This window comes from Pieris napi, chromosome 6, assembly GCF_905475465.1.
Source record: "Pieris napi chromosome 6, ilPieNapi1.2, whole genome shotgun sequence".
NCBI classification, from domain to species: domain Eukaryota; kingdom Metazoa; phylum Arthropoda; class Insecta; order Lepidoptera; family Pieridae; genus Pieris; species Pieris napi.
The window spans coordinates 12,427,838-12,441,535 of NC_062239.1; positions in this window are offsets into that span (position 1 = coordinate 12,427,838).

A 13,698-nucleotide genomic window follows, 5' to 3' on the forward strand; every position below is an offset into this window, starting at 1 on the left:
TTATCGGGGTTGGAAAAAAATTTAGTGTAACATTTTTTCGTTACGCGTCACATTTTTACGTTACGCGCCATGTTGCTTTTTGAAGTCAAACTTCTTTATCGGCGTTGGAATGAAAGTTCTTTATCGACGTATGGGAGAAATTTTGTAGCAAATCGTCACGTTTTTCGGTTTGCGCCATGTTGCTTTTTGAAGTCAAACTTCTTTATCGGCGTTAGAATGAATTTTTTATCGACGTATGGGAGAAATTTTGTAGCAAATCGTCACGTTTTTCGGTTACGCGCCATCTTTTTCTTGTCCCTACCGCGGTTGATCCGAAGAGATTCGAAGCCATTAATAACAAAAATATATAATAACGATAACAATGATAGTAATAATTCTATTACAATTAATGAAATTCTGTAATAATCTTAGTAGTAATAAGGTAAAATGAAATAAATGTATTTGTATTCATGTCTATGATAATAAAAGCCTTTAGTTAAACTTTATTTAACCAATTTTGTTAAGTTGCATATAGTAAATCATTTTTCGAAAAATAAGGCCATAAAGAAGTTTCACTTCTTACGTGTGTACACCTAGTACACGCACACATTTTTTTATTTGAAAATTATTATTTATATTAATTAATTCTGGTATATTGCCACTTTTTGGGTCGCAGAGCCGGCGGGATGATATCAATAAATAGCCCAAGCTAATTACGCAAATACCTCTGTTCCTGGATGTTAATTACTCTACGTCTGATCTACATTAATGCTCAATTGGCTGTTTTCAATTTACATGAGGTAAAACATAAAATATTGTACATTAATAGATATTGTTTTACAACTGCGTATGTAGAACTACCATAGGTTAAGAACCATATAATCTCAATTAAACAGAGAGATTCGTGCGTATGTCGCTTTTTAATCACGTTGTTTTTCTTTTTCATTTTTAATGCAGGACCTCAAAGTCGAATCGTGGAATTAAGATGACATGCTCTTTGTTTTTTTTGTAACAATTATGTTTACGATAATAGTCATATATTTAAGACAAGATAGCTTGTAACATATTATACTGTAGATACAGCATGTAATAAATAAATATACTATAAACAAGAAGATAAATTTGTCTTTATACTGATTAAAATCGATCCAGTTTAGTCTTTTTTTTTTAAAACAGGGGGCAAACGGGCAGGAGGCTCATCTGCTATTAAGTGGTGACAGCATGGACATTCTCAATGCTTTTTATTTTTGAACAAATCGAAAGTAGAGTATAAGTCAAAAACTTAAGAAATAATATAATTGGAATAAAAAAGGTGCTTTTGATGTCTTAAGTTTGACATGTTCATTTGGAGCAGTATTAGCCTAGTGTGTTCCATCAACGAGTTTGGATCCCCGGTCTATCAATGGACTGTTAGGAAACCCTTAGACCAAATTTGGTTTTGTTTCTATAACGCTAGCAGAATATACGTAAATTTAGCGTGCGACTGCTATTCCTGAGGTCGTAGGTTCGATCCCCCCGGCTGTTGACTAAAGAGCTTTCTGTCTATGTTCGCATTTAACATTCGCTCGAAAGGTAAAGGAAAACATCGTGATAAAAAAGCATGTAGACCCAAAAAGTTGACGGCGTATGTGAGGCACAGAAGAAAAAACAAATGAATGCGAAACAGATACAGAAAGCTGTTCTAGCGCCAGTGTTTTTTTTAATGTTTATTCGACGGTATTATAAAACGTGGACTATAGACAGTTACAGTATTTATTAGGTTGATTTATCTGTGGAGAGTTTCGTGGTTACTAAAATACGTTCTTATAAGTTAATAAAGTTTCCGAATCTCACCCTCAGATCCCGGTAGTTTCCAAACTTTTAATTAAATAAAGAAAAGCTTGTTAGCGATTGCAATTACTTCACCAATTAAAACTCCCGTTTATTTTTAACGTCCCTCGGAAATTAGAGATAATTTGGCTCACGCGGCTGGCAACACAGACATTATCGGTGCGGTTCGAATTTCAAATTACGCGCCGGTGTCGGGTGGCGCCCTCCGCGTCGCGTGGCAACGCAGGTGTATCGATCCAGAGATCAGCGAATTGTAACTCGCATCTCAATGTATTATGTTTATTTTTATTGTAGCTCTAATCAAAAGGGAGAAAGTGATTTTTTGAGATTCGGACACATATGAGATAGTATTTAATACTATATTTTTTTATTAAAGATAAGTCGTTAAAACATTTATGTCGCAAGCTACACTAGAATTATTCAATAAGCAAAATTAAACAAGAATTAAATTTACTTTAACAACTGATGACCTTTTGGAGGCTAAGCGCGATACACATAAACACTAATTAAATCATAGACAATTTTTTCTTTATGCGGAGTGGAATACGCGTTTTATTCCCAATTCTATAAATTATGGTCCAGACACGTTTAATAAAGATTAATCTGTCTAGAACTAGATGATGTTGGTCCTACGCGATAGTACCAGGAGAGCAGGCGGGTAAAGGAAGTCTAAATAGGTGTGAGACTCAGACCATCCGGCCAGACTTGTTAATGGCTTGTGATTGGTCTGAGTTCCAAGCTGAAGCGGGATTCACTTGCTGCCTCCGTCAGATTAATATGATAAATATTTATTGTACTACATGCTGGAATCCTTGAACGTACGATAAAGTGTTATTTTTATATTTTTTTTTGATAGGACAGGATCGCAACCCCTGGACACCTATTTTAGTGGGTGCGTTGCCGGTTTTTGAGGGAGGAGTATGGTATTTTTTTAAATAACTGGAGGTCGTATCTCCCAGGGAAGTCTGGGAGTCGTTACCACAGTTTGCTAGGCCGTATAAGAGAAAGATGATGAATCAAGTATATACAGCCGCAAACATTCTAAATATACCCTCGGGAGTTGGGAGTTGCATAATTAATCACTAAGTCACAATTAAATTTAAGTATTTAAATATATTGTGTCCTGCATCATGCTGGTGGTTTTAGAGTGACGGAGAGTTTATTGCCAGTTTTTCTCGTTTCACGCTTACGATTTGAGAACTTCTTTTACTGACGTTGATTACTGTCTCTTAAATCCTTACAAAAAATTTGTAATGTGATTTAAGAGAGAGATGTAGAGTTTATCGTCAGTTCTACACGCTTGATTTGAGAACTGGCAGTAAATTTAAATTTAGTACCATTCATTTCTTTTTGACGTTTATAAGTAACCTTCATTTTGAAAAAGAAAAATATTTATATCTCTAAAATCTCCGTCCTTATTATATCTTTTTTTGTATAAAGAAACTCCATTGTAAACATTGGAAACTTACGAAAAACTTGTATTTTTTGTTTAAAACTTTTGACAGAATTCCCCGCTTACGCTACCGCCCATGCCTAAGCCTACAAATTGAACATCGTTAATCGGTCATGATGATGAGTCGACTAGACGTTGCCACAGACGGTCACGCGCAATGCAAATTGCCTTAGTTGTTTTAATTTAAACAAATGTGTCCAACTTATGCATAGTCAAAGATATTATTAACGCAGGACCTCTTTGAAATACATTACACAAAATTTGCAAATAAGTACAGTAATATAACGCGTTTTCCGTCCCCCATATAACACGGAGATTTCTCAAGTTATATATTTCTGTAGCGTGAAATGTTAAATTATAATTTAAAAGTCAAGTTGTCAAGTCCATAATAATAATCAAGAATATAGTACTAACTATTTTTTAAGCTACAAACTAATAATAAAAATTATTAAAAAGAAAATCAAAACAAATTTTAAAAGTTTGTTCCCTCTGGTACCTTTAACGCTGGCAGCATTTTCTCGCTGTATGTATTGCGATAATAATATCTTATTATCTCTTTAGTTCCTTCAATTATACCTTCATTAAATTAAAATTAAACTAAATAACTTTATAAAAATATTAAACAAAATATTTCTATAGGTATGCTAAGCTTTTACTTAAAGAATATCATTTTTAAAATTTTTTAAAGGCAATGTGCCTTTATAAATTATAGGGAGTATATTTAGACCATAAGATTTTACATTATAAGTAACTTATTAACTGTAATTATTTTTTAAAGGAGTGTTCGCCTCGTTCGGCTTCGGCGTGCGAATCTCATCCCTGTTGTCATAGGTTCGATCCCCGGCTGAGCACCAATGGACTTTCTGTTATATGCTTTCGCTCCAACGGTGAAGGAAAATCGTGAGGAAATGTTGCCTTAGACCCAAAAAGTCGACGGCGTGTGACACAGGAGGCTGATCACCTACTTGCCTACTAGATTGACAATGATGAAACAGATACAGAAATCTGAGGCCCAGATTTAAAAGGTTGTAGCGCCGCTAGTTTTTATTAACTGTTATTATTATGATAATCAATTTGACATTTTCCTATGAAATGGCTGATTGCGTTTTCGTATAATCAATCTGACAGAAAAGAAAAGAAAAAATTATGGATAGAAAAAAAAGCGCGTGCGTAAAAAGTACACATGTCGGAAGTGAAACTTCTTTGGCAAACTAAATTTTAAGTCTTGTTCATATTTATACAAAAACTTTTTAGATTTCCGAGACTTAGAGGGAGGGAAAAAGGAAGATATGTTAGGAATTTAATGAATTTAATTGTCATTAAAATATTAAGTGTCAAAATTAATACAAATAGTGGCATTTTAATTTACAATTCGTCATTTGAGATTTCAATAAATTATTTTGCATAAAATATAAAATACTAATACATATTTCATAAATTCTCTTTACGAAATTTTAATTTAAAAAATAGAATTTCTATAAGGTAATTCACCCTTCTCACTCTCTGTCCATCTTTCTCAATCGCTCTCTCCCTTTTCTTCGCCAAAAACGCTGCATATCTTCGTGACGTTTTCGTTTACCCTCATGCGCCTAAAGATGTTTCACTTCAAAAACTTTGCAGGTAAACGTTTATTATTTTAACGCAAGTTTCTTGACGCGATCTCATGACTTTTGTAATTAGTTTATTTAACTCATAATTCCTCTTCATATGATTCCAAAAGCAGGACAATTTGACGTCGTTGTATAAGGCAAAAAGGTATAACATATATATATATGTATTTAGGCTTATATAATTAACGATACATTACATTGTAAGCAAAGCTACCCAAGGTTACAGCTATTGTGTCTAGTGCTTAAAATATCTGCATCACTTGTAAACGATTTCTTTGAATCATTAGGGCTGTCAACAACAAAAATATTTTAGAACGACTTAATTTTTTTTATTATGGTCTGTTTTTTTTATTTTAGTTAGTTGTACACATTTGTTATTGATATACATTTTGTGTTTGTGTGTTAAGCCTTTCCTCCATCTTCGATTTTGTTCTCTTTGGATTAGACTCTTAGGCTGTGGGGTTTAAGTGCACAGTTAATTATAGATTTAATTTGGCACCGGTAGATAGTACCGGTGACCCCAGAGCTGGTGCTTTCCTCGCTCAACGAATAAGTATTAGTAAGATTTGATAAAAAATTGTCTTTATTGTTAATAAATTAATTTTAAGTTTTACGAAAATGAAACTTGAATGACCAAAAGATAATTAGAAAAGACAGGGAGTTCATGAATTTAGTATAAGTACGTATATATTTGTCATACCAGAGCCAGGCTTAGACCCTAGTCTTGTTACTTAATCTTACCCCTGTGGGGACTGTTGCATCAAGTGAACTTCATCTACATATATTTGTATCGATTAGTACAAAACAGACCAAAGAGATCTCATAAACAGCTATGAAACACAAATTTCTGAACGCTATAAATTTACCAAGTGTCAATTCTTTATCTCTAAAAAGATGATTTTCCAGTAACAGTTTTCATTGGAAAATTCAATTGTTTTTTTAGTATTTTTCTTTACTTATTATATATGTTTTAACTTTGCCAGCCTTGCTGTAACTCACTTTTCGAACTCTCACAACGGTTTTCGCAGCGGCGGTCGCGCTCAAATCAGTCGTGAAGCAGTCATTTTATGATTTGGCATTGTGATACACTACAAGCTCCCTCCTTATCAGTACGTAAAATGAGTTATAGAATCGCAAGGCTGAACTTCCACAAATACTTCAAGATTATAATTAGCCAAACCATTATCGGCGTTTTAGCGAGACAAACAGAAATTCATGATTATATATGACATAAGTTATTTTTCTTTGTCTATTTTGTGAATTGTGACAACCCTAAATTACATTGTCGAGCAATTACTCGTTAAGCGTACAAATTGGCTCTCAATAACAAAACATTTGTCTTTTTGTTCGTTTTGATCGCTAATTGTTCAGCGGAAACTGATTTGTTTGCTTTTCTGAAATAGATTTTAAACAAGCTTTTATGAAGCTTCGATAAATGACTTAATTAAAGCAATTAACTTAATTGAAATGTACTGACGGCAAATTTGTTTTACTAACTACACATCATTGTAAGCTGTTCCACGCATATTGGATGAAAGAATTTAGAATCTGTAACTCAAACGGACTTCAGAAAAAAATTGTTTGGAATCGCACAGATTGCATATCTCATGGTGTTTTACTTAACTTTAAACCGCCTATTTGATTGCCTTCTGTCCTTTAAAAGACGGCAACACACTAGCAAACCTCAAGGTCATGCACTTAACTTTAAACCCACTGCTTGATTCTGTCCTTTAAAAGTCGGCAACACGCTAGCAAACCTCATGGTCATGCACTTAACTTTAAACCCACTGCTTGATTCTGTCCTTTAAAAGACGGCAACACGCTAGCAAACCTCATGGTCATGCACTTAACTTTAAACCCCCTACTTGATTGCCTTCTGTCCTTTAAAAGACGGCAACACATAGTGTGCTAGTGCAAACCTCATGATGCTACACTTATCTTTAAACCCACTGCTTGATTCTGTCCTTTAAAAGACGGCAACACGCTAGCAAACCTCATGGATTGATCAAATCCACTAAATTAAAGATATTAACACGTTCGGCCCAGTGCAGCGCCGCCGTAAAAAGAGTCTAGCATCGCGACACACTATTTTTTCATGCAAATTGGAATTACGTTTCTTAACGTTGTGCTCTTCATGTATGCAAGCTTAATTTTTGATTCGACACAAACGTTAAGAGACGTCGACGTTATATAACGATATGTCACAAAGTATTCGACTATTAACCATAACTTAAAAAACAACGGCAAATCACGACGGCATTAATGCTAGGAGGTAGGCTATTTTTCCGTATCAACAACCCAGGAAGAGGTTCCATTGAAATAGTATCTGCATCGTTCGTATCTGCCCTGCGATTCTGTAACTCACTTTTCGAACTCACACAGCGGTTTTCGTAGTTTTAGCAGTCATTTTATGATTTGGCATTCGGAAAAGGTGGGAGCTTGTAGTTTATTGTTTATGAGAATGCCAAATCATAAAATGACTGCTTCACGACTGATTTGAGAGCGACCGCCGATGCGAAAACCGCTGTGTGAGTTCGAAAAGTGAGTTACAGAATCGCAGGGCAGTACTGTTGGTTTGTTTATGTGAAGTAGTTTTTCTTTGCCTATTGCGAACACTAGTATCGAAAATACTTTCAGAACTACTTGAGTAGAGAATTCTCAGAACTGGAAGGATGTGGGTAACTTTAAGTAACTTCCGGGACGAAGAATCTTCAAATACCTTCATAAACCCCTTACGGCATACTCGCTTTTTGTCCAAATATATATTCGTTATTTATTTATGAATATTATTCAAAAATAAATATATGTACGCGAACCAAGAGCTTCTCTTGATGCAGCGCAAAATGACTGAAGCTAGCCGCGTCCCTTCTTCCCGTGACGTGTAGCAACGTTCTGCGTGTGAGTATGTGAACATGTGTGGGTGTAATGGATTTTCGCAAAACATTCCTAAAAACTGATTTGCTCCGGCGGTAGACTTTTGAAAGTTCCAAGTGATGCGGCGCAAATATCTATTTAGTTGAATATCGTATTGACTCCCGACATAAGGGAACGTAGTGTGAATAAATGGAAATTAAAAGTAGACGTGATTAAACGTTGTGTCAATTATTGATTTCTAAAATTACCGTCATGAGACGTTGCTGGACCGAACGTGTTAATCACAAACGAAAGTGAATTTAACACGCGAAACCGCATTTTGAAGGCGCGAATTTGATTCTAAGATTCTAAATTCGAATGTCCGTTCCATTTGACAGCTGTCACAGCGGCGTCACGCCGATGGCAAAATGGCGTCCGGTTACGGACGGCTAGAGCAAAGAAACTATTAGAATTTCATTTCCGATATTGGAATAGAAAATTAAGTGGAATATGTGTTGTGTGACGCTATTTCCCGTTTTAATTATATCTTGACGACTATTAATTAAAATAAAACTACGTATCTCGTTAAAAAACTAAAGTTTGATGGTTTTCCCTTCACTCATTCTATCTATTTATTAACACTTCGTTGCATGTTGCATGTTGCATGTCGCGTTGAGCTGCTAGAGTAAGGAGAGAATGGGAGCTAGTTGTCGCTGGACTGTACGAGTTGACACTGTAAAAAGGCTATATTTCCGACATCAGTGATAATTGTCCGGAATAATCATAATCTCTCCCAGCAAGTATGCCGTTTCGTTATTCATTATGTTAAAACCAAATTTGTTTAAAAATCCCTACGAAGTTCTATCGAATCATACCCTTAAACCCCTATCAAGAAGGAACTGAGTAGGGTTGAGGTAGTAAATGAAGTTGTACCTTCTTCTTAATGTTCTAAGGAACTTCTTTTGCACCCTTTCAATCATTACCCTATGATACTTTTCATGATCATATGTCGCAGCATTATGTTAAACATATAGTCTGTGGGGCCTCCGTGTTTGCAAGGGCCTGCCTAGTAAGGTATTCCATATTCACATAGATTTTGTGTAATAAATTTGTGATATATCACGAAATATTGCTCGTGTTTGTACCCAATACATTTTTGACATACAACATGAAAATGTGTTTTGTACGCGTTGTTGTTTTGACATACAACATGAAAATGTGTTTTGTACTAATATTTGCAAATAGATAATAAGATAAGATATATTCAGCTTTTAAAGGAAACAATTTTTTTTACCGGATTGAAGTTATGTATTATTATAAATTTACAATTATTTTACATAATTTTAAATTTAACCGACGTTTCGCGTGCTTTACAGCGTGCGTGGTCACGGTGACCGGCTCCAATCCGGTAAAATTTTTTTTAAGGTTATGTCAATAAAAGACAATACTATATTCAGTTTATAAGCCATTGGAAAACTAGAAAATAAGTGTGTCCATTGTAAATTTAATCAAGAATAAAGAATTGCTACGGTAACGCGAAACCGTTACCAATCATGACACAAAGACTGTTTATTCCCTAAATCAATTTATTTCACTCAAAGGGACTCCCCTCCCAGAGGAATAGTTCATTATAACGGGTGATAACAGTTTTCTGTCAGATAATCCTTTTTACGAAACTAATATTGACGGCTTGATATTTTTTAACAAACTAAAAAAATTGTATGAGATATTTTTGGAATTGTAAATATGTGTTAAATGTCGTAATTATGGGTTTTAATGGTAATTTAAAATGACAAGAACGAATAAGTATTTAATGCACTGTTGGCTTGGCTTCAGCATGCGACTGTCATCCCTTCGGTCGTAGGTTCGATCCCCGTCTGTGCATCAATATACTTTCAATATGCGCATTTAACATTCACTCGAACGGTGAAGGAAAACATCTTGCCTTAGACACAAAAAGACGACGGCGTGTGTCAGGAACTGGCTGATCATCATGATCATGATTGACAATACATACAAAAATCTGAGGCCATGATATATGAATACAAATTTATTTATTTATGTCATTTTGAGAGCTTTTTAACATCTTGGCTGGAGAATGCCACATCGAGTTTACTGAAATCAAAAGAAAATATCATTGATTAAAACGAATACAACAAACAGATTTTAAGATCAATTTAATAGATTTTGATGAAAAACAAATAAACATAAAAGAAATGTTTTTCTCTGTATTATTAACCAACAATTCTTTAAATAAATATTATTAAATTTTTACTGTAATCATACATTGTCTATTTTCTATACTAATAATTATTATAAAGAGGAAAGATTTGAGTATGTTTGTAACGAAATCGCTCAAAAAGTACTGGACCGATTTTAACAATTCTCTCACCATTTGAATGCTACATTATCACTGATTAACATAGGCTATTTTAATTGTATGAAAAAAATATGGATCCTTACTAAAATTACAATAATGTTACCCAAGGTGTAAAAAATGCCTATAAAATATATTTCATCGCATGCGCTGCGAAAACTATTGATGATAGAACAAAAAAATGTTCCACAATATTTAAGAACATATCAATATCTACAAAACTGTTTGAATAATTTTAAAATTTTGTTCATATTTAGAGAGAGAGAAAATGGAAGTTATGTTATGAATATAATTAATTTACTTGTCATTAAAACATTAAAATATGAAATTTTAATTTAAAAATTAGTATTTCTATAAGGTAATTCGCCCTTCTCACTCTCTCTCAATCGGTCTCAATCGCTTTCTCCCTATTCATCGACAAAAATAAATGTCCACCCGTGCGAAGCCAGGAAGGGCCGCTAGTTATTTAAAAAAAAAACCTAAGACACTCAATGTAGACCACCCCCAACCACTTTCCCCTATAAAATTAATAAAGTATCATTGTTCAAATCCCGCAGGACGCTATGGGGTGTAAATTATATTAAATTTTATCACTCTTGGCTCAGTAATTTATTCTTGCGGGGAACACGATACTTATAATATTATCGCACTAGCTCGTAATTCGTATGTTTGTTTAAGTTATAACACTTGAGGGCCGATATTGAGTTCTCGGAAGTTTTTTATTGATTGGGTGCGGGTTTTAAACAGGTAAAGCTGGAGTTATGTTTAATTATAGACAGGAAGGTCTTATACGCTCATAAATATCGTTTTTACAACAAACTCCCAAGCGAAATTAGAGAATTATCACTAAATAAATTCAAAGGCCTCGTTAAACGTAAATTAATCAATAAAGCGTTTTATAAATTTGACGAATATTTAAATGATCCTAATACTTGGGATTGATTTGCTCCAGTTCAAACAATTTGTATGACTCAAAACTTGGCGATTTGAAAATAGTGGCGGAAAGTTTCTTGCCAGTTCTTCTTGCCTGCTCTACACCCTTGACTTGCGAACTGGTTGTAAATATTAATAATTAATTTAACTTATTTTATGACGTTTATAAGTGTACTTGTTTACCTATATGAATAAAGATATTTTGAGTTTGAGTAAAAAAATTGTTGTTGTTTTTTTTCCTACAATAAAGTTCATGAGAAAGAGCGACTTTACATGAATTACAAACTAGCCTATACAATATAGTGATGGATAATATGTTATAATATTATGTTGACTTAAGTTTCTACAATACTAGTAAATAGCTCACACTAAGGTAATGTTGATTAACAGTCTTAGGGTCCCCGCACATGGGCCACCGGCCACAACCACAAAACGCCGCCACTGGCATATTTCCTGTAATTTTCATACATTTTATGGACTCGCCGCACACGGTTGGCGCCGGTGGCGGCCACGCGCTACAAATCGTCGCAGCTTGCTTCTTGTGGCTCGCACCGGCCGCTAAACGCCGACACAAAAAGCCGCCACACGCCACTCGCGCGATTCCGCGCCCCTCTCTCCCTTACCTCAGTTAACCTGAAGTCGACGGTAACGCACGCACGTAGTCTGTGTTTCATATAGGTAGATAAATATGGATATAGAATTATTTATATCAGAGTTACAATCCCGTCCTGCGATTTGGGATTCAAAAAGTGATAGTTTTAGTAATAGAGGAGAAAAAGTGAAGGCCTGGGAAGAAATCTCGTGTTACTGGCCAGCCTGTATTTTGTATATTTTCGAGTCCCACTATTTTCAAAGTGTGACGAAAATTGAAACCATCCCTTTTGCGAATAAAGTTGTGCAAAATGCAACAAGATTTCACAATGTCTTCTGAGAAATGAACAGAAGTGTTTAATAGGCGATGTAATATTCTCCATTTGTTTGCTAGTACGCCGAAGGTACACTCAATGCAATGTCTGGCACGGCTTAACCTATAATTGAAAACTTTTTTGTCTAAGTCCAAATATTTTCCAGAATATGGCCTCATCATATTTTCACTGAGGCCAAATGCTTCATCATGTATAGTTCAATGGTTGTCGATTACCGACCTGTCGTGGTGACGGGATATTTAATGTCTTTCTGTGTATCCAATAACTATGGTTTCGTCTTCTACGACGACGTCTTTATATCAAAAGTAGCGCAATTAAACCTTCTTCGTCAGAGTCCATTATGATACTGCAGGCAAGGGTTAAAAAAAGTAGCAGCCACCGACCGCAAGTGTCGACCACCGGCCACAAGTGGCTGTCGCGCGCTTCAGCTACCTTTGTAGCCGCTTCTAGCTTCTCGTGGCGGCGTTTGTGGCTGTGGCGTGTGGCCCATGTGCGGCGACAGTTAGTTTTCTACAATGTTTTGACACAATGTTCGTGTGGTGAAACCGTCCTTGCACTTACCTACATATATGCACTTCACTAAGTTTATTAACTCAAAAGGTTTAGATCTCTTGATGCGTCTTATTTCTTGAATTCCTTGCAGACGGAATTTGGAAAATTCTGCTGATTTTTAACCTGTGTCCTGTAAGTAACGTAACATCGGCTAGAGATCTCCGATCGTAAAGTGACATTATATTGAATTTTAAATCAGATCTATTTTATTTATTTATACTTCATTGCCATAATACACATAATAATAAAATAGATTAAAAACAAAAAGTAGGTAGGTTATATAAGATATTAGGCAACGGGTGGCCTTATCGCTAACAAGCTATTTCTTCCAGGCAACCCTAATGTGGAACAATAGAAAAAAAGAAACACCTACAGAGGGTAAAGTACAAGAGATGCATAATTAATTCACAAAAAGATAGTAAAAGTAACATGCTAAAATTAAATTAAATAAAATCTAAAGAAAAGGTATAAATATATAAAAGTAGTAATAATCACGAGGCAGAAAAATTGTATCTATGTATTTCCTTGATCGATATTTTAATAGACAATACTGTACCTGACAAATAAATACCTTTGATTATTGGTTGTAACACATGCTGGGATATTATCTATGGAATCTGTTTGATTGCAAGAAAGAGAATCAATACGAAACTATAAGCTAAACAGTTGCGAACAAACTGATTCCATTGATAATATCCCCACGCGCGAACATGGGGGAGATATGATCATCATTATCATAACAAATTGTGTTAAATTGTGAATTATAAGAGCCACTTAATTAGAGGGGACTTGATTCATGTTTTTATTTGTACGACAAATTACTCTAATTGAATGTTTTTGTTATTTCAACCAGTGTACAATTTTTCTTTGTATTTTAATTGGTACGTTAATTGACCGATTTAACAAAATATATATTTTATAACACTGCCTCCGTTATATATTGTTAGGTTAGGTTCAAAGCTTGACAGTGCATTATATTTTGGCATTAATAATAATAAACCAGATGCCAGTCTATCAATCTCCTATGTACCAACAACATAAATTTGTTATTTGATATTTTGTATTGGCCCGACATTGGCTGTGAACTGCGTTCTGTCTGTGGCTGGTTCTCTTCTAGACATTTAGATATTTTCATCAGCCTTATTGAACCGTATTATTAATAATAATAGCCTTTACTCAGATACT